The following is a 25,675-nucleotide window of genomic DNA, read 5'->3' as shown; positions in this document are numbered from 1 at the left end:
AAGCAGCACTTGTGAGTTCTTATCATTTGAGAGGCAAAGAGCTAAGTCACTATTTTGGATTGTGATCCAGTTAACATACATGAGTATATCTATGACTGCATACACAGGGTTAATACTTATGAGTGATGGGGTTGTGAATCTACCATTGACTTTTGTTTCATAACCTAAGGCTCCTCACAACATTTGCACAGTAGTGAGATCATACAATCGGTATTTAGCAACCATAATCCCCTTATTGCTACCTTATTTTTATCAATAGGCATCACTGAAGGCGTAAAAGAAGTAGTTTTGCAACCATATCTCTTGTACAATGGCCTCAGGCTCACTTGAAGCCTACAAGATCCTGTAGAATTCTTAGGGGAACTTCTCAGGGATAACTGTCCATTGTTCTCAATTGTTTGGTAGAGATTCTTCTGCAGGGAAATGTATGTACTGATTTCAGGGACGTGTGCAGTTTAATTAAAGACCAGTTGCTTGTGTCATTTTATAAGCCAGCGTGTTCCCCTTCACACTGATTTGACAAAACCTGCTCTCAAGCAAATAGGGAATTGGGACTCGCCCACAAACTCTGTATTGATTGCCCAGGCCAGGTTCAGATAGTATAGAGGTACTGAGAGTTAGAAAGTGGGAAATCCAACAAGCTAATTGGGACCATTTAACCTGTGCTGGTTCCCTAAAACAAAACCAGGAATTCTGGAGGGTGGTGAGGGATTTACAAACACAGGAAAAGTCTCCTTCCCTAAAGGATGGCCACATTGCGAGGGATCAATGGGTGACTAATTTTAGCACGATTTATTGCAGATCCTCTGTTGATGGTGTCCACTCCGACCTATTTATACAAGAAGGCATTTGTAATGGTGCAAGACATGTTTTTTTCAGTGGAGGAGATGGTGGATGCTCTCAATTGCAGCTTCTCCTCTAAAGCCCCTTGCCAGATGGAGCACCAATTGACATTTTTAAGTGCAGAGTTGATCTGTGGGCCCCATTGTTGGCTAATGTTTTTAACAATTTACATCTAAGCTCCCTCCCATCTTCATGATCTTGTTCCATCATAGTGCCTGTTTTTAAAAAAGGAAACCAAGTTGATCCAAAGTGCTACAGACCAATGTCTTTAATTGACTCAACAGTCAAAGTAATGGGCAGAGTGTTGTTTAATAGGTTACAAGAGTGGTGTAGGGATAATGGTATTCTGTCACTTTGCCAATATGGATTCAGACAAAATTTGGGCACCATAGAACAATGTCTAAATCTTATTTTGCTGTTGAGAAAGTACACTGTAGCCAAGAAAACTCCTTTATATCTTGCCTTTACGGGCTCATCTTCCTCCTTCGACAAGGTAATCCACGAGAAAGTATGGATGTGCTTGTTGGAGGTGGATGTAGATGCTGTAGTTGTGCACTTTTTGGCTTTTTTACATTACAATTTGAGTACCAAGGTTAGATTTGGTCCCAACAGTGAATTATCTGACCCTATTGGTTTGAAATGTGGAGTCAGACAAGGGTGTGTACTAGCTCCTCTCTTATTTATATTATATATTGATAAGCTTAACTCTCATGTATGCACTGTTTCTCCTTAACTCTGTGTCTATACCCTTGCGGTTATGTGCTGATAATGCTGTAGTCATAGCATGGACACCTACAGCCTTGAGGAGTTTGGTACATGCCTTCACGGATTCTATGTCTGCGCTCGATCTGCTTACTAACTACACTAAATCACAGATCATGGCCTGTGGCCCTAAACTTTAGATGATGCACACAAAATAAGTAAATGAGAATTGCCTGGAGAGTGTTTATAAATTCCCCTACCTTAGTCTTGTCTTTCAGTCTCAATACGAGGCTGGTGGTCCTAAGACCCCAGCCCCATAGTGGCGGTTGGACCACTGCAGCTGTGGCAGTCTGACCACCACATCAAAGATCCCGACAGGCTGACACCGGTCTTGGTTGTAGTCAGCCATGGCGATGCTGAACTCAGCGCTGCTGTGCTGATTACAACCTTGTTCTCCGCCAGGCTTTTCATGGAGATTTCCCCACCATGAAAAGGCAGGAAGAGAACAAGTGCAGGGGGCCACAGGGAAGCCCCTGCACTGTTGATGCCCCTGGCATGGGCAGTGCAGGGGTCCTCTGCTATGCAGACAGTGCTCATTTCAAGGGTGCTGGAGCACCCTGTGTGTAGCAACATTCTCACCAGCTCCATTATGAGACATGAACAATGCCGTCACACCTTTCCCACTGGGCTGACAGGTGTGAACCTTGGTTCCTGCCCATCAGCTCAGTGGGAATGTCGTAATAGGCCCAGTGAGAAGACCTCCATGTCCACAGCGGTCTCAACACCGCGGGGTTGGCGGACCAATGGTCTGCCCATCAGTCTAGTAATGAGGCCCTTTGACTCTAATGGTTCATGGTTGGAGAATGTTTGATTTAGAAACTCTAAATTTAAACAAGCTATTTGCTCAATCCTTACCATTTGTAAATCTGTAGGAGGCAAGGCAATTGTGTCTCTCCTGGATGTTTACTCTAAGCAATGTGTGCTTGTTGCTAGCTATGGGTGTGGTATCTAGAGCTATGGTGATTGTAGCTTGATTCAAGCTGAAGAGAATAATTTTTATAGGCAACTTCTCTGTTCTCCTCATTCAATACCTCACTTTATGTGTCATGAAGAAATGGCCCTACCAAATCATGAGGATCATATTAAACTGGGTCCCTTGTTATTGTGGCTCTCAGTTTGGAACAATCACACTGTCTCCTTCTCTCAGAACATTATTCTGGATTCTATTCACTGCATCTGGGCCTGGAAATTCTATGGCTCACTAACGTGAAATGCACTTTTGTGCTCTTGGACAAAGTTTGTCTGTTTGACAACTCTGCATCTAAAAACAGGACAGATAAAACCACAGTAAAGCGGCTATCTCTTTAAAAACAGGTTTTGGGAAGAGAGCATTTAGTTCTGAGTGAACCACTTTTGCAGAATTATTCCTTTTTGAAGACTACTGATGGTGTGGAATTTTTATTTAACTTATGTGACCAATAACTGGGAAATAATTATTTTGGTAAAATTTAGGGCGAGCACTATATGTCATATGGTGTGTTTCCCAAGTGGTTACTATGGCAATCCTAACAACAAAAATATGTTTGTGACACCTCCACTCAGTCCTTCCTGCTCCTTATGCTTTTTAACATACTGTACAAACGTTTTAGGGTACATCATTTAGTGCCTTTTTTTAAACTCCATAATTTTAAACAAAGTGGAGTTCCTCTTAAGTTTTTACAATTGTTGCACAGTAAAAATGTTTATTTCAGAGTGAGCAGCTTTCTTAAGGCAGCTGTGTCCTACTGAAAAAGTCTTGTTTTCAAATCATGTATTTTATTGATGTAATTCTTGATTTTTAAAATGTATTTTAATTGCTGTTTGGTGTTCCTGTATCTGTTTTATGTATTTTATGTTTGTATCTTTTATGAATGTCTTTGACATTTTGCATATAGATTATTTTAATTTAATTGAAATACAATTAGTCTTTTAGCAACAGGATGTATATCCTCATTAAATTGCAATTGTACTTTCATAGTCTTAAATTTTCTTAAAACATTAAGTAATGAAGGGAACTGACTTAATATTTTGTGAGGAGCATTCATAATGTAGGTCAGTGAAATCAGTCCCATATCAGCAGCTGTGCTGAAGCTGAGTAAACAAGCCCTTAGCACCATACCTTAGGGTACCTGAATGGACACTTGCATTTATTTTCTTACGTTTCATAGTCGCTACGAATGAACCTTCACTGTTCAACAGTGCCGATGCAGTTCCTCTGTACACTTTAGTTTTCAATGGCGTCAGTCACGTTAATACAGATACTTCATTATATTTCTCCTCAGACATAATATTTGATGATGAAAGATATAGAACAACCATTTATTTTAAGTGTAATCTTTGGATACATTTTCAATGACTTTGGTGCTTTTTCATGTTGACTTGACTTTGTCTGGCGTTTTTCTTTTCATGCAGCCAGACCCACATGTGAGATTTTCCCTGAGGTAAACATTAACATTCCACAATCATCTTCTTCACTTTCACTTAATATTTTAATTACAATTCTTTAGACACCAAACTCGACCTATCCACCTGCTTCCAATTCAAAGTTTTCACTTATTAAATTTAGTAAGGAAACCCAATGTTATCCTAAGGGAGAGTTAGGCCTTGGGGTAGTGAAAAACACATGTAAGAGTTTTTCACTACCAGGACAAGTAAAACTTAAAAGTACTGAGAGAGTGTAGCTTATATAATCTATATTAACATGAAATGTTTATGAATTAATGTATGATAGTCATATTTTTGCTCAAACAATACCTGAAATGTGACCACGGGGAGTGGCCACCAATGTATACGTGGACTAATAATGATGACCAAAATGTTTATATTACGTTTAAATAAGTTTGTACTAATGATTGCATTATTGAATTTGTGCTGAAATCTTCATAGGCCTTAAGTTAGGATGAGCCGAAGTTTAGCTGCTTGACTCTCATATCAAATGTATTTTTCTATCCTGCAGTATGCTGACTCACAAAAGGACACGACCTTATTATTATTATTATTTTTTGCCCTCTTCAAACTAAAAGACAAATGTAACCATGTTAGATCCGTTCTCATAGCCTTTTCTTGTTTGCAGAATAAATGTTAAAAACAAAATAAAACAGTGTAGATTAATGTAATGTACAAGGTCATTCAAACCGGTGAAGACAATGGAGCAACTGACCAAAAGATGTGCAAAGAATTACAGGAAGATGAAATCATACCGGACGCGCCACCTCTGAAGACGTCAATTATGGAGACCAATCAAAGACTTGTAAAATAATATGGGGTGAAGAGTTAGGTGACCTAATGTATTTTTTGATAGGTTAAAGATAGTGGGGTATAACAAATGTCCAGTAGAATTTCGGGGGAATGTACAACGAAAAAGGGATAAAACCCATGTCACGGGGAGTCAGAGACATTTTTAGGAAGGGAATGCTATTGATTTTATCCAGAAACTTTGTCACTCTGTTTGGTGACTTGTTGGTTTACTTAAAACCATCCTCGCCCTTAGATTGTCCTTTTACACTTTACCTCCTTATGAGGGAAGTGCCCTTTTTGTCCAGGAGCTGAGTTCTGACTGATGGCGATTTGACTGATGTCCTGAAGACGAAGACTGAACCTGTGTGCTGACCTAAACCTTTAAGACAATGCAATTGTGATTTGTCTGTTTGCTTTACCTTTCTAGGTACCAACTGCTTACTTTTGAAAGAGACCTTAGTTAGATGTTTTCCAAATTAGTGTTCTAAATTTTTTGGCATGTAGCCCAACATGCGAATGCTAATCGATGGTTAGGGCAGGTGTTCACCAAAACTGATGCAAATAGACAAACGACCGAGACTATGCTTTGTTGAACTGACGCTTTATTGACACTCTGCTAAATAGATCTATGTTCAAGCCATGTTACGTTCTGATGTTTGTGATTCTCACTTTAATGAAATCTTATCAAAGTTGCCATATAGTGACTATGCTATTATGTTTCTTGGTGTTGTGATTAACGCATCTGCTTTTAGATTGTAATTAATAGGAAATAAAACTTCTAAAATTCTACTAAACTGGTGTGGTGATTCATGGCTGCAAGGTCATGGTAGAGTTTTGAATTGATTAGTGACTTTGAAATGTATTGTTGTGATAAATATTAATTGATATATTGATTAGCTATCTCGCCCTAAGGTGTCTCTCAACTGGGTCAAAAGATTCATTGGCCTAAAACGAGTCCTGATGTGTAATAAATTATCATAAAGGGACGCGTTAGCAGTTCTGGTAGCAGAGTGACGGTTTGGCCCTTTGGGGCCCTAGGACGGAGAATTATTGTTTAGACTGTTTTTCTGAGATAATGCAAATTGGAGGTATGATGTGTTTCTAAATTCACCATGACTTTCCCGTGATCTCGGAGCCTGCCTAAGTGAGTTGGGAATGTTCTCGGCGCCATAGCATGTGTGGTGTAGAATTTGCGCTTGCTCAGCTTAAGCATCTTGCAGGTAATTTATGAGGTTTGTGTGTACCTAGGCCAGGTAAATGTTGTTTTAGTAGGAGTGGGCGTACTCCGCAATATGAGAGTAGGGAAGTCGGCGTACTTCATATGAGTGTGGCGCTTTGTGCTCAAAATTATCCACGTGGTTGGTTGTTCATGTACGGACCCGTCGTGGTCTAAGACTCCAGAGTATATTGACAAGTGTAGGAGACACTTGGGTTTATGTTGTAATTTGTGCGGTTTAAACAGGTCAATCGGGCGGGGTTGACAAGTCTAGTTTGAGTCAAAAATTGTATGTGTGAAACCTTCGATGGAGATTTGGAAAGTTCTAAAGTGCACTAGAACAAACCATTGACAAGTCGAGAGTAGGATTTGCGGGTCGAATTCTGCTTGCGGGTGCGGGAACTGAGAAGGAGAGACTAGCGGCCGAGGCTTCAAGTGAAATCTCTAATGTTCTGAAGCGAATGTGTAACCCTTCCTGTAGCAAACCGGCAAATTTGTGTTGTTGTTGTTGTTAAGGTGCTCGCAGTAATTTTTGCATTAGTTTGGTGTGAATCCAGTGAGGGGCGGATGAGCCGCAAGACTTTGTCAGCTGCAATGTGTGAGTGTGACGTCAGTGGTGCCGCGCTGAGATAGATCAGTTGTCGAGAGGGGTCGCGCACGGATTGGCTGCCGTCCGTGAGAGGCAATAGGTTGAGAAGGTGGGTGAAGAGTGTCCTGGGAATTAAAGTCACTTCTTGATTAAATACAAACAAAAGCAAGACGTAAAGATGAATTTTGTTAAAGCTTTTAAGAGTGCTCTGAAAGGAGACACATACATTATGGCGAGTGAAGGGGAGCCTACACCGCCTGAGGTAACTCCAGCTTACATTGTCATGGAGGAAAAGGGTGTTGCGCCTTGTTTATGGATGAAACAGTGGTGCAAATTGACAGAAAAAGAGGGATGTTTGGTGTTCCCAGAACACGGGACGTTCAATACGAGAGTTCTAGAGGATTTAAGGTGGATGTTAAGCGTACAGAAGCCACCTCCGAGGCCAGCTCAATATGAGGCTTTAGCAATTTGCGATTTAATGGCTATTAAACAGAGACAAGAATAATTCCAAAGAAGAATAAAAAGGGCAGAAAGGACTTTAGCGGAAGCTAGATGGGATAATGAGAGCAAAATGTGGAGACGGGGAATAGTTGATGGATTAAAATTGTACCCAGCAATAACACAGGGAGATGAGGCACAGGAAAAGAAAGCCACATGTAAAACAGACAAGGACTCTAGCAAGCCTAAAGAAACTAAGAGATCTTGGGAAGAAGAAGATGATTCAGATAACGAAGAATTTCTAAATCAGATATTACATGATCGCCCGCCACCTTATGCGGTAAGCGACAATGTCCTGAGCACTAGTGCAGATCCTGGGAACCAGACGCAGGAGAAGGGAGTTACTGATACAGTACAGACTAGTGATACAGGTTTGATACAGAATGGTGTCATTGTACCCACTGCACCAGACATGCAGATACGGTTGCAACCTCCACCGCAGATAGAGAGAATCTATCCAGACGTCCCAGTACTAGAGACTACTACAAATCTGGTAGTGCCGCCAGACCCGATATATACAAAATCGAGGTTAGTGCAGATTGAGCCAACTCTGCAATTGCTGCCTCAGCCACAGCCAACTGATACCAGGATATAACCCAGCAGCAGGACCTCCATTAATACCTGCCCCGGCTACACTGGATCAGACCTTTGGAGTCGCTGCTCCACGAGGTTTGGGACCAGGTCAGACACCAGCTGCAATATCATTGCCAATTACTGTTGGTCCGCCGGTGCCATTGTATGCACAAGGTAAGCGTGGTGTATGTGATCAGGGAATAATGACCCAAGATGCAAAAAGGGGAGGGTCCATAGGAACTCCCCAGTTAATGGCCCCGGGAGAACAAGCAGTTGAAAAACCGAGGTCCTTACTAGACCTTAGCCCAGTTGAAACACCATTGGAGGCAATGAGACAGGCAGGGCTAGGTGTGCTAACCCCACAAACAATAAGTACGAATGCTTCACAGTCGCCAATGATGCATGCAGGGAACATTTCACTGCAAGGTTTTACGGTACAACAGTTGAATGAGTGGTTAGAAAAGACCTATGCTACACAGAAGACTACAGTAACTGCAGTGGAACCGGAAAGGTTAGGGACAGATGAGTACCTGAACTTTGTGAGACTGGGTGTGGAAGATGCGGAATTAGTGGAAGGGACAATGGGGGTAAACAGATTGGAGTCATACACAGAAGCAGAATTGAGATATCTGTGCCCTAAGATTACTAAAGAAGTAGATAAGGTACATCAGAAATTAGCGAACCTGGCAGACAAATACAATATTGATATTGAGAATACTAAACATTTAAAAAGAAGTTACAGGTTAGACTTTGATTCAAAAGTCTTCGAGCATATGAGGTCTGCCGGAATGAAAGCGCATTTAAAGGAAATACTGCAAAGTGCGCAAATCTGGGGAGCGTTAGAAAAGTGGGAAGGCAGATGAGCAAAGAAAAGAGGAGAAAGGTGACAGTCCGGGATCCAGTAAAGCTAAAACTTCACCAGATACGGAATCAGTAAAGATGCTACCAATGAGAGAAACAGCTGGTGGGGTTCTAATTCATGTACCATGGTCCAGGGGAAACATCTTATCTTTCACAAATGACTATCCCAGGTTGAGGGAGAAACCGATTGAGTGGTACCAACAAACAGATAGGTTTGTGAAGCTTACAAAGTGTCTCTGGGAAGACCTGAATACCTTTTTTGAGATCATTGTTACGCCCGACCTATGGCTTGAGTGCAAAAGAGGGGTAAACTGGCCGACACAGGAGTCGGCAAGGGATAAGGTGACTGGAGCACCATCTGAGGAGGTGATGAAGTATTATCACAATGTGATTGAGTTTTTGAAGCAGAAAGTTTCGCCGAAAGTGACTGATTGGCAGAAAATTGACCAGACCTCACAGGAGGTTAAAGAATCAATGCATGATTACTATGAGAGGTTGTTGAAGGAATTCAAACATTACAGTCGTACTGAAACTATTGAGTCGAAGGACATGAACCATCTTGTATTCAGATTTGTTGAAGGGTTGAGATCAGAGGTTAGCCAGATGATTAAGAATCATTTGATCTGTTGGCAAGCGAAGCCAATTGATGAGGTGTTGCAGTATGCAAAATACTGTAGTGATGAGATTGAGCTGAAGCAGAAAAAGTTGAAGGAAAAAGTGATGGTGATGCAGATAAGGGCTGCGCAGGCAGGAATGCAGGGAAATGGAATTCAACAGATGATACAGCAGCAACCGCAAAGAAATGGTGTGTTTCAGGCACAACCGAGAGGTCGAGGTTTTGTGAATCGCGGTCCAGATTTGAATACTGTGGTGGTTCAAAATGATGTGCAAGGGATGAAAAAGATGTCACCATGTCACGCGTGCGGGGGCGTGGGGCATTGGAAGCGGGAATGCCCAAATGTTGTGCAGGATGGTGTCGTTCAACAAAGCACTAATGTCGGTACATTGCAAAATATGAGAGGTCCAAAGTTGAGGAATCAAAACCCGAACTTCCAAAATAACATGGTTCAGATGCAAGGGTTACAGCCTAGGCAGCAAATGCAAATGCCGCATGTTCAACCAGCACAAATGCAGCAAGTACAACAGCAGGTTCCCATGGTACCTAGACAGCAAATGCAACAACCAATGGCTCCAATGGGACAGCAACAGGTGATGCTTCCTCAGCAGGTCACAGGTCAAGTGATGAGTCAAAATAACACAGTGCAGCAATTCCCATTGCGTGGTGAAGATGGAATGAATGAAGAATGGTCGGATGACAGTTCAGACAGTGAAGAGTGCAGGCTTGCAGCGTCCCTAGAAGTAGATCAGAGGGGACCCTATGTAGAGGGAAAGATAATGGGTCACAAGGTTTCATTCTTGGTTGATACTGGAGCTACACGCTCCATAGTCAGGAGTGCAGAGGTTCCGAAATTGCCACTTTTGGGGCATACCATAAGAGTGGTCGGAGTAGCAAACCAGTACTTGACAAATCCAATTACAGATCCAGTGCAAGTTGAGATTGGAAACTTCCAGGGACTGCATAAGTATGTAGTCTGTGATTCAAGTCTGGTATCCCTACTGGGAATAGACTTACTGTGCAAAACAAAATGCGCAATTACCTGTTCCAATGATGGAATTGAGGTGCAGACAAACAGTGATGATGAAGGGGATGATGGCCAGTTCTCAGAGTGAGAAGAAGAAACTGCGACTGAAGATTACCCTTTGATAACATTATTCCTGATGCTTACAGTGACTGACTTACCAGCCGAATTACACGGAACGGTGACGGAGAAGGTGTGGGATTTGACAGGAAAGGAAGTGGGACTGATAAAAGGAATGGAACCAGTTAAAGTACAAGTGAAGCCAAATGCAGTGTTTCCCCAGGTGCCGCAGTACCATATGGCACAAGATATCCTTATTCAGGTGTCGCAAATAATTGCAGACTTTGTAAAACAAGGAGTCCTGAAAGAGGTATTGAGCAGCCCATGTAATTCACCGATAATGGGTCTGAAAAAGGCTTGTGGGAAGGTTCGAACTGTGCAGGACTTGAGAAAAATAAACAAGATTGTGGTGAAGTATTGTCCCATAGTGCCAAATCCAGCAGTGATTATGTTCCAGGTCCCGTGCGATGCTGAATGGTTCACCGTTGTAGACTTGTCACAAGCTTTCTTTTCAATACCTCTTCATGAGGAAAGCCAGTTTTTATTCAGTTTCAAATTCCTGGACAAGGTGTACAGTTGGTGCAGAATTCCTCAAGGGTTTTCTGAGTCACCATCCATTTTCAATCAGATATTGAAAAAGGACTTAGAATCCTTAGTACTGCCTTTCAATTCGACACTAGTACAGCACATTGACGACTTGCTGATTGCGTCCAGGACAAAAGATGATTGTAGGTATGACACAATTGCCTTACTGAATCATTTGGGATAGAATGGACATAAAGTGTCGCCAAAGAAGCTGCAGTACTGTCAGAAAGAGGTGAAGTACTTAGGACATTTGATTGAGAGAGGGTACAGGAGAATATCAAAGGAAAGGGTGACAGCTATTTTGCAAATGAACCCCCCGACAACAAAGAGAGATATTAGGATGTTTTTGGGAATGGTGGGCTACTGTCGTCAGTGGATACCCAACTTCTCAATTATCTCAAAACCATTGATAAAGCTGACAGGCAAAGAGATTAAGGATGAACCGTACACCATAACTCTACCCAAAGAGGAGCTTGAGTCATTCATGGAATAGAGACAGTACATGTGCACGGCACCAGCTTTGGGTATGCCTGATTACACTAAACCTTTTCTACTGTTTTGTCATGAACGTGATGCTTGTTCTTTGTCTGTCTTAACACAGGTCCATGGAGGTGCAAATCGCCCTGTAGCATATTTTGTAGCTACCTTGGACCCCGTCGCAGCAGCCTTACTGCGTTGTTTGCGCGCAATTGCAGCAGCTGGTCAAAGTCTCAAGCAGTGTGAAGGCATAGTGATGGGACATCCCTTGACAGTAATGGTTCCACATTCAGTTGAAATTCTGTTAACTCGAACCAAAACCCAGCACATGACAAATGCCCGACTTACCAGATATGAGACAATCATTTTGGGGTCGCCTAATGTCTCACTGAAGCGATGTACTGTACTAAACCCGGCAACTCTACTTCCTGTTGAGAGTACCGAGATTGATAATGAAGAGGAAGTGGAGCATGACTGTCTTGAGGTAACAGAACTATGTACCAAGCTCCGACCTGATATTCAAGATACTCAGTTAAAAGAAAATGACTGCATTATGTTTGTTGATGGATCCTGTTTGAGAGACTCAGTCGGAATACTGAGAGCCGGTTACTCTGTATGTACCATAGCTGGTATCATTGAAGCTTCCTGGCTCGAGAGAGTGTATTCTGCACAAGTGGCAGAGCTAATTGCCCTTACTAAGGCATGCCACGCAGCTGAAAATGTGAAAGTCACTATCTATACTGACAGCAGATACAGATTTGGAATTGTGCATGATTTTGGCCAATTGTGGTCACAGAGAGGTTTCATGACCTCTTCTGGTTCTCCTGTGAAAAATGGTGAACAAATTAAGGATTTGTTACATGCGATTCAGTTACCTCTTGAAATTGCAGTGGTGAAATGCAATACTCATATAAGTCACAAGACTTTGGCCCTCATTATGACCTTGGCGGGCGGCTGCAGCCGCCCACCAAGATCTGACCGCCGGGCGGCCGCCAATGTGGCCACACCACCGCCGCGGTCATTAGGAGATCCCCGTTGGGCCGCAACATAGGAGCCGGCTCCAAATGGAGCCGGAGGTGTTGCGGCCATGCGACGGGTGCAGTTGCACCCGTCGCGCTTTTCACTGTCTGCATAGCCATGGGAAACGGCTATGCAGATCAAGTTGCAAGATTTTGCGCATTGAACTGTATATCGTTCAAGGATCAGTGGGAATTGTTACCGCAAACCGAAAATGACACATGTTTGAACCTTGCATTAAGGGTGGTTGATACACTAGATGAGCTAAAAACACTACAGGGTCGGCTTAGCAAAGAGGAAAAACGCTCCTGGCAGAGAATGCAATGTGTACAAAGAGCCGACGACTTATGGGTCTCAGAGGAGGGGAAACTAGTTTTGCCAAACAGTCTTCTGTCACAATTTGCGAGGCTTTACCATGGACAGGCACATCTTGGGAGAGATGCAATGATCAGGTCATTCAAGATTGACTGGTTTATCCCAAAATTCAGACATTCCGTAGAGGTTACTTGTCACAGGTGCATCATCTGTCAACAGATGAATGCCGGAAAAAGGACTGTGGTAACTTTGAGCCACATAGGGAGAGCTGGCGGTCCATTTAGCAAGATGCAAATGGATTTCATTGAAATGCCTGTTTGTGGAGGATTGAAGTACGTGTTGGTGATTGTGTGTGTTTTCAGCCACTGGATTGAAGCTTACCCCACACGTAGAAATGACAGTCTCACAGTTGCAAAGCTGCTGCTTAGGGAACTAATACCTAGGTTCGGGTTTCCGGTCTCTATAGAATCAGATAGGGGCAGACACTTCGACAATGAGGTGATTAAACTCTTGTGTGTCGCATTAGACATTGAACAGAAGCTGCATTGTAGCTACCGCCCTGAAGCATCAGGACTAGTAGAACAAATGAATGGTACCTTCAAGTCGAGAATGGCGAAGATGTGCGCAGCTACCAATATGAAATGGCCAGATGCATTGCCCTTAGTACTGATGTCGATGAGGAACACCCCTGATAAGAAGACAGGACTATCACCCCACGAGATCCTTATAGGTAGAGCTACGAGGCTGCCCGCAGTACCTGCAAATGCTCTTGTGAATATCACGGATGATATGGTGTTGGACTACTGAAAAGGCTTGGCTGATGTGGTTTGCTCTTTTTCTCACCAGGTGGAAGCCAACACATTGCCACCGATCAGTGATCCAGGTCACACCCTTCAAGCTGGTGACTGGGTGGTTGTGAAGAAGCACGTGAGAAAGTTGTGTTTGGAGCTGCGCTGGAAGGGGCCATATCAAGTAATATTGACAACAACCACTGCTGTGAAATGTGCAGGCGTTCCAAACTGGATACATGCCAGTCACACAAAGAAGGTAATGTGTCCAACTGATGAGGAACTTGAAGTTTTCGACTCAACAGTTCCAGAGAGGGAATTCTCAGGGTCTGAAAATAGCCAAGAGGGAACTGAGACTGCAGGAGAGCCTACTGAGAACAGCTTAGTCCCTCAAACAGTGAACGAGTTCGAGAGAGGTGACAATGTGCCTATCTCAGTAGAGGCAGCAGGAGAACTAAATCAAGGAGAAGTTCTCCCAGAAGCAGACGGATACGGGTTAGAGCTTGAACCCGTTACAGATCCAGAAAAAGAAGAAGAAGGGGAAATAGTAGAGAGAGATCAAAGTACACCAGCATCCCCTGAGCCAGTTGCAGGTCCATCAAGAGAAAACACCATAGCACAAGAGGAGGGTGCTGTTCAGCATCCTGAAAAGTCAAGCAGGAAAAAGACGCATAAGGGAGATAATTGGCCAGAGAAGCAGGCTGAGAAAGAAAAGATCGTACCAGGTGAAACAATAACAGAAGAAACTGATACATCCCAAATAGAGGATCTAAGTGAAAGAGAATTGCAAGGCGAACGCAGACTGAAAAGGAAAAGAACCGCAAATAGAAGGTACGCAGGTCCTGAGTGGGCGTATGCAACAACGTCTGAATGGCAACAAGAATTCTTAGCGTTCTGTTTTGATCGAGAAGTGCCAGTCCAATACTACGGTACTTGAAATCAATTAAAGAAAGAGACTTTGTTAAAACAAAAATTTGAATTTGAAAACTGAAGAAGCTGAGAAAGAGACTTATAAATTACCGGATGTGACACTAATAACCTGAATTGACTTTGAAAAACCGACTATGACAAGCTGCTAACCTGATTTGACAAAAGTGTCCTGGAGTGAGTGAAAGCTGTAAATATACGCAGAGAGAAAGAGACTTTTGCATCAAGAAAAGAAAAAAAAAAGAGTTTTATATCATCCTCAAATTGATTATTGCTCTGCTATCTGATTTTTTACAGACATGGCTTATAATAGAGGTAGTAATAAAAAGGGTAAAGTGTGTGGTTGGTTAAGTCTTATAATAGGTATTGTGTGTGCAATAATAATTATAGGTGTGATTGTGGGAATGCCGTGGTTGGATAAGAAAGTGACTAACAATGCTTCAAAACCTGTGATTACAACACTAAGTCCGTGGGAAAAGTTTGAGCAGGATGCAAAACACTTGCATGAGGGAACTAACTCAAAAGGGGAACTTTCCACTAATGTTTTCTATCGCTTGCTGAATGAGTAGGTTGAGACCATGTAGCTTGCTATTAACAAGATTCTATAATCAGGAGCATGTGCAATATTTTTATTCAAATCTGGATGTGGTGTTTTCCTTTGTGCCAGTGATTGAGTTTCTGAATAAGTTAGCTAAGGAGCATAGCATAAAATTAGTTAGAGGTTTCTTTGAACCAACGCTTACATTTGTGACAGCTTATGCACACCGCAATAATCTGACCTGCTTATTGACACCTGTAGAGAAAAGCTTCTTAGATCACACTGATGATAGACGCAAAGCTTTAAAAGAGCGATTAGAAAAGGGGCTAGAGAAACTCACATATGCAAATGATTATGCTTACACCGCAATAAAGACTCAAGGCAAACTAGCTATAGATGCATTACATGTAGGAAGGCTTTTTATATATAGGCCGAAATCTGAACATGACACTTTATTTGTGGGAACGAGTGAATGCAGGTATGTGTTTTTGTTTCAGAGTAAATGGACATTCATGTTAAATGGACAGGATCCAGAAATCCCTGGAATCCATTATATCTGTGGACTTAATGCTTATTACTGTCTCCCTAAGGGATGTTATGGGACATGTTATTTGGGAATAGTTTTCCCAAAGATTTACCAGATTGATGATTTGAAGCAAATACCCAAAACGTCTGAATTACATCATGCTAGACAAAAACGAGAGACAGCGGCTGCTGTCGTTGGTGACATATTTGGAGCCATAATTCCTTCAGTAGGGGTTATCTTAAACTCCATAAAGATTCAAAAGTTGTCTACTATTGTGGATAACATGCTGACAAATTATACAGGGGCTATACTCCCGATGGATACTGAACTTGCTGAGGAAAGAGCTATGACTCTTCAAAATCAGCTTGCTTTAGACATTCATTTAGCAAAGAACGGCGGAGTCGGCAAGATGCTCAACGAGCGTCATTGTTGCTCATATATGCCTGACAATAGTAAAAAGATTAGAGGTATGCTTACTAACCTAACTAAAGATAGTGTAGATTTGAAGGATTTGAAGGAACCTGGAGTGTGGGAGAAATTGGGAAAAGGAATTGCCAGAGTAGGGAGCTGCTTTAGCAATGTTTGGAATGGGGTTCTTGCAAACATATTAGGGGGTCTATTAATTGTTCTGGCCTGTCTATTAGGATTAATGGGAGCATGCAAAATCAATGACAAAATAAAAAGAGATTGGACAAAGAGGAGTAAAAGGAATGAAGAAAATGAAAGGTAGAAAATGTTTAATGAAATTTGGGAAAGCTCACATAAAGGACAAGATGTTGAAATGCGTATTATGCGCAAGGTGAAAAATTAAAAGTAAAAGGTCAAAAGGGAAAGGTTTGTGTGATGACGAACGTCATCAGAGGAGGGACTGAGAGAGCGTATCTTATATAATCTATATTAACATGAAATGTTTATGAATTAATGTATGATAATCATAATTTTGCTTAAACAATACCTGAAATGTGACCACGGGGAGTGGCCACCAATGTATACGTGGACTAATAATGATGACCAAAATGTTTATATTACGTTTAAATAAGTTTGTACTAATGATTGCATTATTGAATTTGGTCTTGAAATTCTTCATAGGCCTTAAGTTAGCATGAGCCGAAGTTTAGCTGCTTGAGTCTCATATTAAATGTATTTTTCTATCCTGCAGTATGCTGACTCACAAAAGGACACAACCTTATTATTATTATTTTTTTTCCTCTTCAAACTAAAAGACAAATGTAACCATGTGAGATCTGTTCTAATGTTGTTTGCAGAATAAATGTTAAAAACAAAAGGAAACAGTGTAGATTAATGTAATGTACAAGGTCATTAGAACCGGTGAAGACAATGGAGCTACTGACCAAAAGATGTGCAAAGAATTACAGAAAGATGAAATCATACCGGAAGTGCCACCTCTGAAGACGTCAATTATGGAGACCAATCAAAGACTTGTAAAATAATGTGGGGTGAAGAGTTAGGTGACCTAGTGTATTTTTTGATAGGTTAAAGATAGTGGGGTATAACAAATGTCCAATAGAATTTCGGGGGAATGTACAACGAAAAAGGGATAAAACCCATGTCACGGGGAGTCAGAGGAATTTTTAGGTAGGGAATGCTATTGATTTTATCCAGAAACTTTGTCACTCTGTTTGGTGACTTGTTGGTTTACTTAAAACCATCCTCGCCCTTAGATTGTCCTTTTACACTTTACCTCCTTATGAGGGAAGTGCCCTTTTTTGTCCCAGAGCTGAGTTCTGACTGATGGCGATTTGACTTATGACCTGAAGACGAAGACTGAACCTGTGTGCTGACCTAAACCTTGGAGGGTAATTATGACAATGCAATTGTGATTTGTCTGTTTGCTTTTCCTTTCTAGGTACCAACTGCTTACTTTTGACAGAGACCTTAGTTAAATGTTTTCCAAGTTAGTGTTCTAAATTGTTTTGCATGTAGCCCAACATGCGAACAGCTAATCGATGGTTAGGACAGGTGTTCACCAAAACTGACGCAAATAGACAAACGACCGAGACTAAGCTTTGTTGAACTGACGCTTTATTGACACTCTGCTAAATAGATCTATGTTCACGCCGTGTTACGTTCTGATGTTTGTGATTCTCGCTTTAATGAAATCTTATCAAAGTTGCCATATCGTGACTATGCTATTATGTTTCTTGGTGTTGCGATTAACGCATCTGCTTTTAGATTGTAATTAATAGGAAATAAAACTTCTAAAATTCTACTAAACTGGTGTGGTTATTCATGGCTGCAAGGTCATGGTAGAGTTTTGAATTGATTAATGACTTTGAAATCTATTGTTGTGATAAATATTGATGACATTATTGACGTATTAATTGATATATTGATTAGCTATCTCGTCCTAAGGTGTCTCTCAACTGGGACAAAAGATTCATTGGCCTAAAACGAGTCCTGATGTGTAATACATTATCATAAAGGGACGCGTTAGCAGTACATATCCAACTTTTAAAATGCACTGTTCCCTGCCCTCTGGGATCTTCAGGGCCTACCCTAGGGGTTGACATATGTATTCAAAAGGAAGGTTTTAGCCTGGCAAAATATTTATTTTGCTAGGTTGAAATGTCAGTTTAAAAGTTCATATACATGCTGCAATGACAGGGCTGAAACGTGTTTTTCCAGGGTTACTTAAGTGGGTGGCATAATCAGTGCTGCAGGCCAGCTGGTAGCAGTTAATTTACAGGCCCGCTATCTGGGGTACCACTTTACAAGGGACTACTTACAAGTAAATTTACAGTGTGAACAGGGTATTAGCCAGTTCTACTAGGTCTATGGGAGCGAGCACAAGCGCTTTAGCACTGGTTAAGAGTGGTAAAGTGCAGAAAGTTCAAGTCCAAAATAGAAATAATTTCATCAAAAAAGGGCGGGTAAAGACAAAAAGATTTGGGGGTGACCCTGCACAGAGAGCCAAGTCCAACAGAACATGTTCTTATCCCTGAGTTGAAGTCGCGTTCAGGAACAACAAGGTCTTCAGATACATTGCACGCTTACCAATTAAATATGATAGAAGAGGATTGGTTAAGTACAAACTAAAACACCCTCCTCTAGGTTACATGAAGCCTTGTATAACTTCACAGAGTAGCAATTTAATTAATTATAAACAGTCATTGAAAGTAATGTTTAAAAGCAGCATAAATAAAAAGAGATACATTTTCACATCCAGGGTTCCACACTGGACACAAGATGAAGAGAAATTCAGGGAAAACCTGCATTGATAGGAGGTCAGAGCATTGACACCAGTAAGGGTGCATTAACAACATATTTACATAGCTCTAGTCCCACCTTTACCACTCGAGGCCTTACTTTTGTCATTAGGTGCATCTTTTGTTTTGTAATTGTGCCAGCAGTAATGTTACACTCTGCTTTCAGTCCTAAATTATGTCAGTGTTGACCCACTGACATCATAACGGCATAACATTTTGGAAAAGCAAATGCACGCATAAACCTATAGGTATGCTTTCTATTGCACACAGGAAGTTCCTGCTAGCTCTACAGTAATATGTTGCTTTTCTTCGGCCCTGGCGATAAATAGGTTTTGATTCAGGCACAATATTTTTCGAACCTGCGGGGAACGCTCCCACTCTAGATGGCTGATAAACATCCTTCCTCTAATGACTGAACAGTGTTTCATTTGACCAATCCTCTAACCTAGTTAACTTGCTGCTCAAGAAGTGCCGTAGCTGCCAAGCAACCAAGATAGCACACTGCGAATACACATTTTATTGACAGTACACCTACTTTCTAAACATAATACTGATTTATATTTTAATCTATATAATTTTTACAACTCCAAATTCGATCAAACATCGAAAAACCTGTGCCTGCAGAAAGATCATTGTCAAGTGCAAAGCGGGAAATTAGACAGACGTAGGTTGTCATGCCCCAGGCTTCAAATGGCTGATCATGCTGGCAAGGCATCATCTCCGTCTTCAATTCAGTGTAGAAGCAGCTGATGCACCGCAGTGACATAATCTATTAACTAGACAGAGTGCCTCACTGGCGTCAGCTCTACCACCGAGACGGATGAATTTCCAGTCCCTCCTGCAATAGAAAAAAATGACCCACGATGCTGCCAGTTAGTAATAGCTGCGATAGGCATATTTCTAAATTGTAAGACACAGGCTGGCAAGTGGTCATGGAATCTAAATTAACTCTCAAATTAAAATTAGAATTGCTATAAAATACCGAAGAGCACTAAAACGCACTTCTGTACATCTCATGAAATACGTATATTTTTTTTATAAACGTTTATTAGAAATGAGGTGGAAGGGGTAGAGGACAAAGGGTGAGAGGACATTAATAGTCATACAAAGTTTCAGAGCTGTAGAGACGTTTTTTAACTCCTGTTTTGTAAAGAAAATATATAAACATGGACGAAATTAAGAATTAAACGTAGCCCGTTGATCTGCGTGCGATCTCATTCTGCAGATTCTGGCTCTGAAATCATGGAATGGATCGCACACACTTAGAGGCACGTTTACAAGGAAGTGGTGTATCATAGATAATAATGTGCCACTTTTCTTGCGCCCCCTACCGGCACCTAACGGAACCATGGTTGTGCTGTATTTACAATGATGGTTGTTAGCACAATAGCGTCAAAAAATGTTGCCGCTAGTGCAGCAAAGCACAGAGAGGCCCACTGGATATAATGGGTTACGTCCTTTTAACGACTGCTTTGATCAGGCAATAAAAATTACGCAAAAAATGGCAGAGTGAAATCTTGTAAATTTCACTGGGCCATTTTTTGGGCCTCCCACCCCTTGCATAAATATGCCTGGTGCATGCTTAATGTGGCGCAAGGGGTTACAAGTGGTGCAATGAAAGCATTGTGCCAGTTTGTTAATATGGTGCAACAGAAATGCCTATTTAATGCAACATTAGTCTAAAAGACTCTAATATGGCACAAGGTGGTGCAAGGGGCTTGTAATTATGCCCCTAAGTCCTTCTAAATCGATAGGCCTTGTGACTGCTGTTACTGGGGCTATTGGAATGCTAATTTCAGCAGGAGTACCACTCGTAAGTGTAAATCCATCAAGAGATTTCACGTTCTTCAGCAGGGAAGTCCCAGCTGGAATACCGGGTACAATATCCAGAATCCTCATTGTTCAGCGGCTACATACACAACAAAGCAAGACGGTCATGCATGTGTCAGTTGCAATGACATGTTTGAAGAGTTAGGTCATGAGCCTGTTTTAGAACTATAATTGAAATTATTAATTGTCATAAATTGTATCAATCTGTAACTCGTAATTTAATGTGTGAAAAATCATGTTGTTTGGTCAGAAATAGGTGCATCAGGCGTGTTTATACACAGAGGAATATACTAAAAAGTTCATATCATAAATAAAACACTAAGGACCTCATTTAAAACATACTGGTGCATTGATCACGATGCGCCAGTTTGCTTGGGCTACTCTGCACACCCCTAACAACACCATGGTAGTGCTGTATTTACAATACAGTGCAGCATGGCAGTCATTAGCACACTGCATAAGAACTTCTGATGCAGTTGTGGTGCTTTGCTGGACTAGCATCAAATATGTTAACGCTAGTCAAGCAAAGCTTGGGAGGCCCACTTAAAACAGCATAGCATCCCTTTAACACTTGCTGTTAGAAATGGGGTTTTTGGTTGGCAGTCAGGTTACCCTCTGTCCAAGCAAAAGCCCTCACTCTAGTCAGGGTAAGTCACACACTATCCAAGATTATCCTGTGCCCACCCTCTGGTAGCTTGGCACGAGCAGTCAGGCTTAACTTAGAAGGCAATGTGTAAAGTATTTGTGCAATAAATCATACAATACCACCATATAGCACCACAAAAATACACCACACAGTGTTTAGAAAAATATATAATATTTATCAGGATAATTGTAGGTCAAAAAGAATAAAGTTGCAATGGAAAATTGTAGAAATATCACAGGGAAGTGATATAAAGTGTCTTAAGTCTTTAGAATGTAACAAAAGTCTCTTTCAAGCACAAGTACCTGGTTAGGAGTGGAAAAATCTCCTCAGAGGGCCACAAGAGAAGATGTGCGTGGAAAAAGGGTGTGTGCGTCGATTTCTCCCCAGCACACACGGACTTGCGTCGTTATTTTCCACGCGGGGAAGTCGGGCGTCGTTTTCCGGCGCGTGGACAGTCTCTTTCGGTGGATCGCGGGGATTACCAGATGTCCCGGGTCTGTGCGTGGATTCTCCTGCTTGTTCTCCAGCTGTGCGTCGATCTGCGGGGCTGCGCGTCGAATTTACGAACTCACGGCAGGCGTCGTGTCGATTTCTCCTCTAGACTTCGATCTGCGGGGCTGCGCGTTGAAATTACGATCTCACAGCAGGCGTCGCGTCGATTTCTCCTCTAGAGGTCGGGCGGCGTTGTCCTTGCGAGGCCGTGCGTCGGATCTTCGATCTTCCCAAGAGCGTCGCATCGATCAGCGTCGGTGTGCAGCGTTCTTCTCGCTGCGAAACAAGTTGTGCGTCGAAATTTTCGGCGCACGGAGCGTCCAAGTAAAACAGAGAAGTCTTTTTGGTCCTGAGACTTCAGGGAACAGGAGGCAAGCTCTATCCAAGCCCTTGGAGAGCACTTTCACAGCCAGACAAGAGTTCAGCAAGGCAGCAGGGCAACAGCAAGGCAGCAGTCCTTTGTAGAAAGCAGACAGGTGAGTCCTTTGAGCAGCCAGGCAGTTCTTGGCAGGATGTAGTTTCTGGTTCAGGGTTCTTCTCCAGCAAGTGTCTGATGAGGTAGGGCAGAGGCCCTGTTTTATGCCCAAATGTGCCTTTGAAGTGGGGGAGACTTCAAAGAGTGGCTAAGAAGTGCACTAGGTCCCCTTTCAGTTTACTCCTGTCTGCCAGGGTCCCAGTAGGGGGTGTGGCAGTCCTTTGTGTGAGAGCAGGCCCTCCACCCTCCCAGCTCAGGAAGACCCATTCAAAATGCAGATGTATGCAAGTGAGGCTGAGTACCCTGTGTTTGGGGTGTGTCTGAGTGAATGCACAAGGAGCTGTCAACCAAGCCCAGCCAGACGTGGATTGTAAGGCACAGAAGGATTTAAGTGCAAAGAAATGCTCACTTTCTAAAAGTGGCATTTCTAGAATAGTAATATTAAATCCGACTTCACCAGTCAGTAGGACTTTGTATTACCATTCTGGCCATACTAAATATGACCTCCCTGCTCCTTTCAGATCAGCAGCTGCCACTTCAACAGTGTATGAGGGCAGCCCTAATGTTAGCCTATGAAGGGAGCAGGCCTCTCAGTAGTGTGAAAACGAATTTAGGAGTTTTACACTACCAGGACATATAACTACACAGGTACATGTCCTGCCTTTTACCTACACAGCACCCTGCCCTAGGGGTTACCTAGGGCACACCTTAAGGGTGACTTATATGTAGAAAAAGGGGAGTTCTAGGCTTGGCAAGTACTTTTAAATGCCAAGTCGAGGTGGCAGTGAAACTGCACACACAGGCCTTGCAATGGCAGGCCTGAGACAAGGAAAAAGGGGCTACTTAAGTGGGTGGCACAACCAGTGCTGCAGGCCCACTAGTAGCATTTAATTTACCAGCCCTATGCACATAAAGTGCACCTTACTAGGGACTTATAAGTAAATTAATAGTCCAATCAGGTATGATTCAAGGTTACCATGTTTTAAGGGAGAGAGCATATGCACTTTAGCACTGGTTAGCAGTGGTAAAGTGCGCAGAGTCTATAAACCAGCAAAAACAGTGTCCAAAAAAATGGAGGGAGGCAGGCAAAAAGTTAGGGGTGACTACCCTAAGGCTGTCAGGTCTAACACTTGCCCTTAAGCAGACATTAAAAAATCATATAGAATGACGCATCTCATTCCTGCGGGCCTCCTAGTGGGGGAACGCCTCCCTTGCATACATTATACGTAGTGCAGATATAATGTGCCGCAAGGGTTTACACACTGGCATAATGGTACCATTGCACGAGTTTGCAAATATGGCGTGGGGTGAGGGAGTGTTCTGTGCCGCCGTAGTGTAAAAAAACTTCACACAACAGCGGCGCAAGAGTCTTGTAAATGAGCTCCCAAGAGCCTGATTTAGATCTTGACAACATTACTGCCAAGCCGAATTGGTGGCAGACCAGAGAACACCATCAACTCAAGGGTGTTCCGCCTGCCGTATTTAGATGCCACAGCTCCCCAGGCTGTGTACTGTCGACGGATTGCTGATGGAGGGAGATGGCCGTGGGACCTAATGGACTTCATACAATGGCAGTGCCTATGTGTTAGACGTGACAACCTTAGGGTGGTTAACCCCCAACTTTTTGCATGCCTCCCTCCAATTTTTCTGACCCTGTTTTTGCTGGTTTTAGGACTGCACACTTTACACTGCTGACCATTGCTAAAGTGCATGTGCTCTCTCCCCTAAACATGGCAACATTGGTTCATACCCAATTGGCATATTTGTTTTGCCTGTAAGTCCCTAGTAAAGTGCACTACATGTGCCCAGGGTCTGTAAATTAAATGCTTCTAGTGGGTCTGCAGTACTGAGTGTGCCACCCACATAAGTATCCCTTTAGCCATGTCTCAAGCCTGCCAGGCCTGTGTGTACAGTTTCACTACACTACGACTTACCATTTTAAACTACTTTCCAAACCTTAAACTCTCCTTTTTCTACTTAAACGCCACCCCTATGGGTAGGCCCCAGGTAACCCTTAGAGTAGGGTGCTATTTAGGTAAAAGGCAGGATACATACCTATGTGTTTTACATGTTCTGGTAGCAAAAAGCTTATAAATTCGTGTTCCACTACTGTGACGCCTACTCCTCTCATAGACTAGGATTAAAACTGCCCTCATATACTTTAAAGTAGTAGATTCTGAACTGGAAGGAGTAGCCTTGTCATGTTTAGTATTGCCAGAATGGTAATAGAACATCCTGCTTACTGGCGAAGGTGAATTTAGTATTGCTATTTTAGAAATGGCACTTTTAGAAAGTGGGCATTTCTCTGCACTTACTGCCATCTGGCCTTACAGCCCTGTCTCCAATCCACGTCTGGTATGCAGTGGTTGACAGCTCCTCTTGTACATTCCACCCAAACAACCATAAACACAGGACATTCAGTCACATCTGCATTCATCTGCATACTGAATGGGTCTACCTGGGCAGGAAGAGTGGAGGGGCTTTCTCCTTCACTTCAAAGGCCAATGGCCTGCCCTCACACAAAAGACTGATACCCCCACAGGGATCCTGGGAGACAGGACTGGGTTGTAAGGGGAACTTGTGCACTACAAAACCACTCTTTGAAGTTTCCCTCACTTCAAAGGCATTTTTAGGTATATAAACTGGGTCTCTGACCCCATCAAATCAGACACTTCTGGATCTACAACTGCTTTCTGTCAGAGGAACTGCCTCACTACTGAAAGGACTCATCTGGACTGCAACAACTGTGGCCTGTAACGCAAGTCCAATGTTTTGGTAATACCTTTGACATCATGCAATATGATCGTGACATTGCAAAGTCGACTCATCACGTCTTGACCTAACCAGATTCATCGATCCCGCCGGGTCACAAGGAACCGATGCCTCGCCACCGATGCTGCACCAGCTCCTTCTGCAACCAGATGGAACCAATGCCTTACCTCATCTGCCTCTCATTATGGAACCGACGCCTCACGTCCCCAGACACCGTAAGGGACTAACGCCACATCTGTTCCAGCGACACTTCATCTCCACAACTCTGTGCAACATCTTTGTTTCTTCATACTGTGCCTGGGGGTCCGTGCAACTCCATGACCGGCACCTGTGGTGTCGGATTATTGGGAACACCTCCGTCAATGATGCAGCGATAGCCCCGTTTGGAACTATTGAGTTTCTAAGTGGTTTAGTGGAATTTAATACTTAAAAATTCATAACTTTGCGTGTGTACATTGGATTTTCATTGTTCCATCCTTATTTTATTCAGATAAACGTTATCTAATTTTCTAAACTTATGTGGTGTATTTTTGTGGTGTTCTCACTGTGTTACTGTATGAGTTTTTGCACAAATACTTTACACATTGGCTGCTAAGTTAAGCCTGCCTGCTCTGTGCCAAACTACCAGAAGGTGAGCACAGGATAATTTGGGTTATGTTGTGACTTACCCTGGTTACGATTGTGGTCCCTACGTGGACAAGGGAGTATTCTTCTGCCAACTAGAGACCCATTTTCTAACACTGGTGTTAGGTGTTGAGGATAGGATGTGCGTTTGTGCAGTGCCATACAATAGCTACGTGTA

This window comes from Pleurodeles waltl, chromosome 1_2, assembly GCF_031143425.1.
Source record: "Pleurodeles waltl isolate 20211129_DDA chromosome 1_2, aPleWal1.hap1.20221129, whole genome shotgun sequence".
Classification (NCBI taxonomy): Eukaryota; Metazoa; Chordata; class Amphibia; order Caudata; family Salamandridae; genus Pleurodeles; species Pleurodeles waltl.
Note: the sequence above shows the minus strand (reverse complement) of the source record.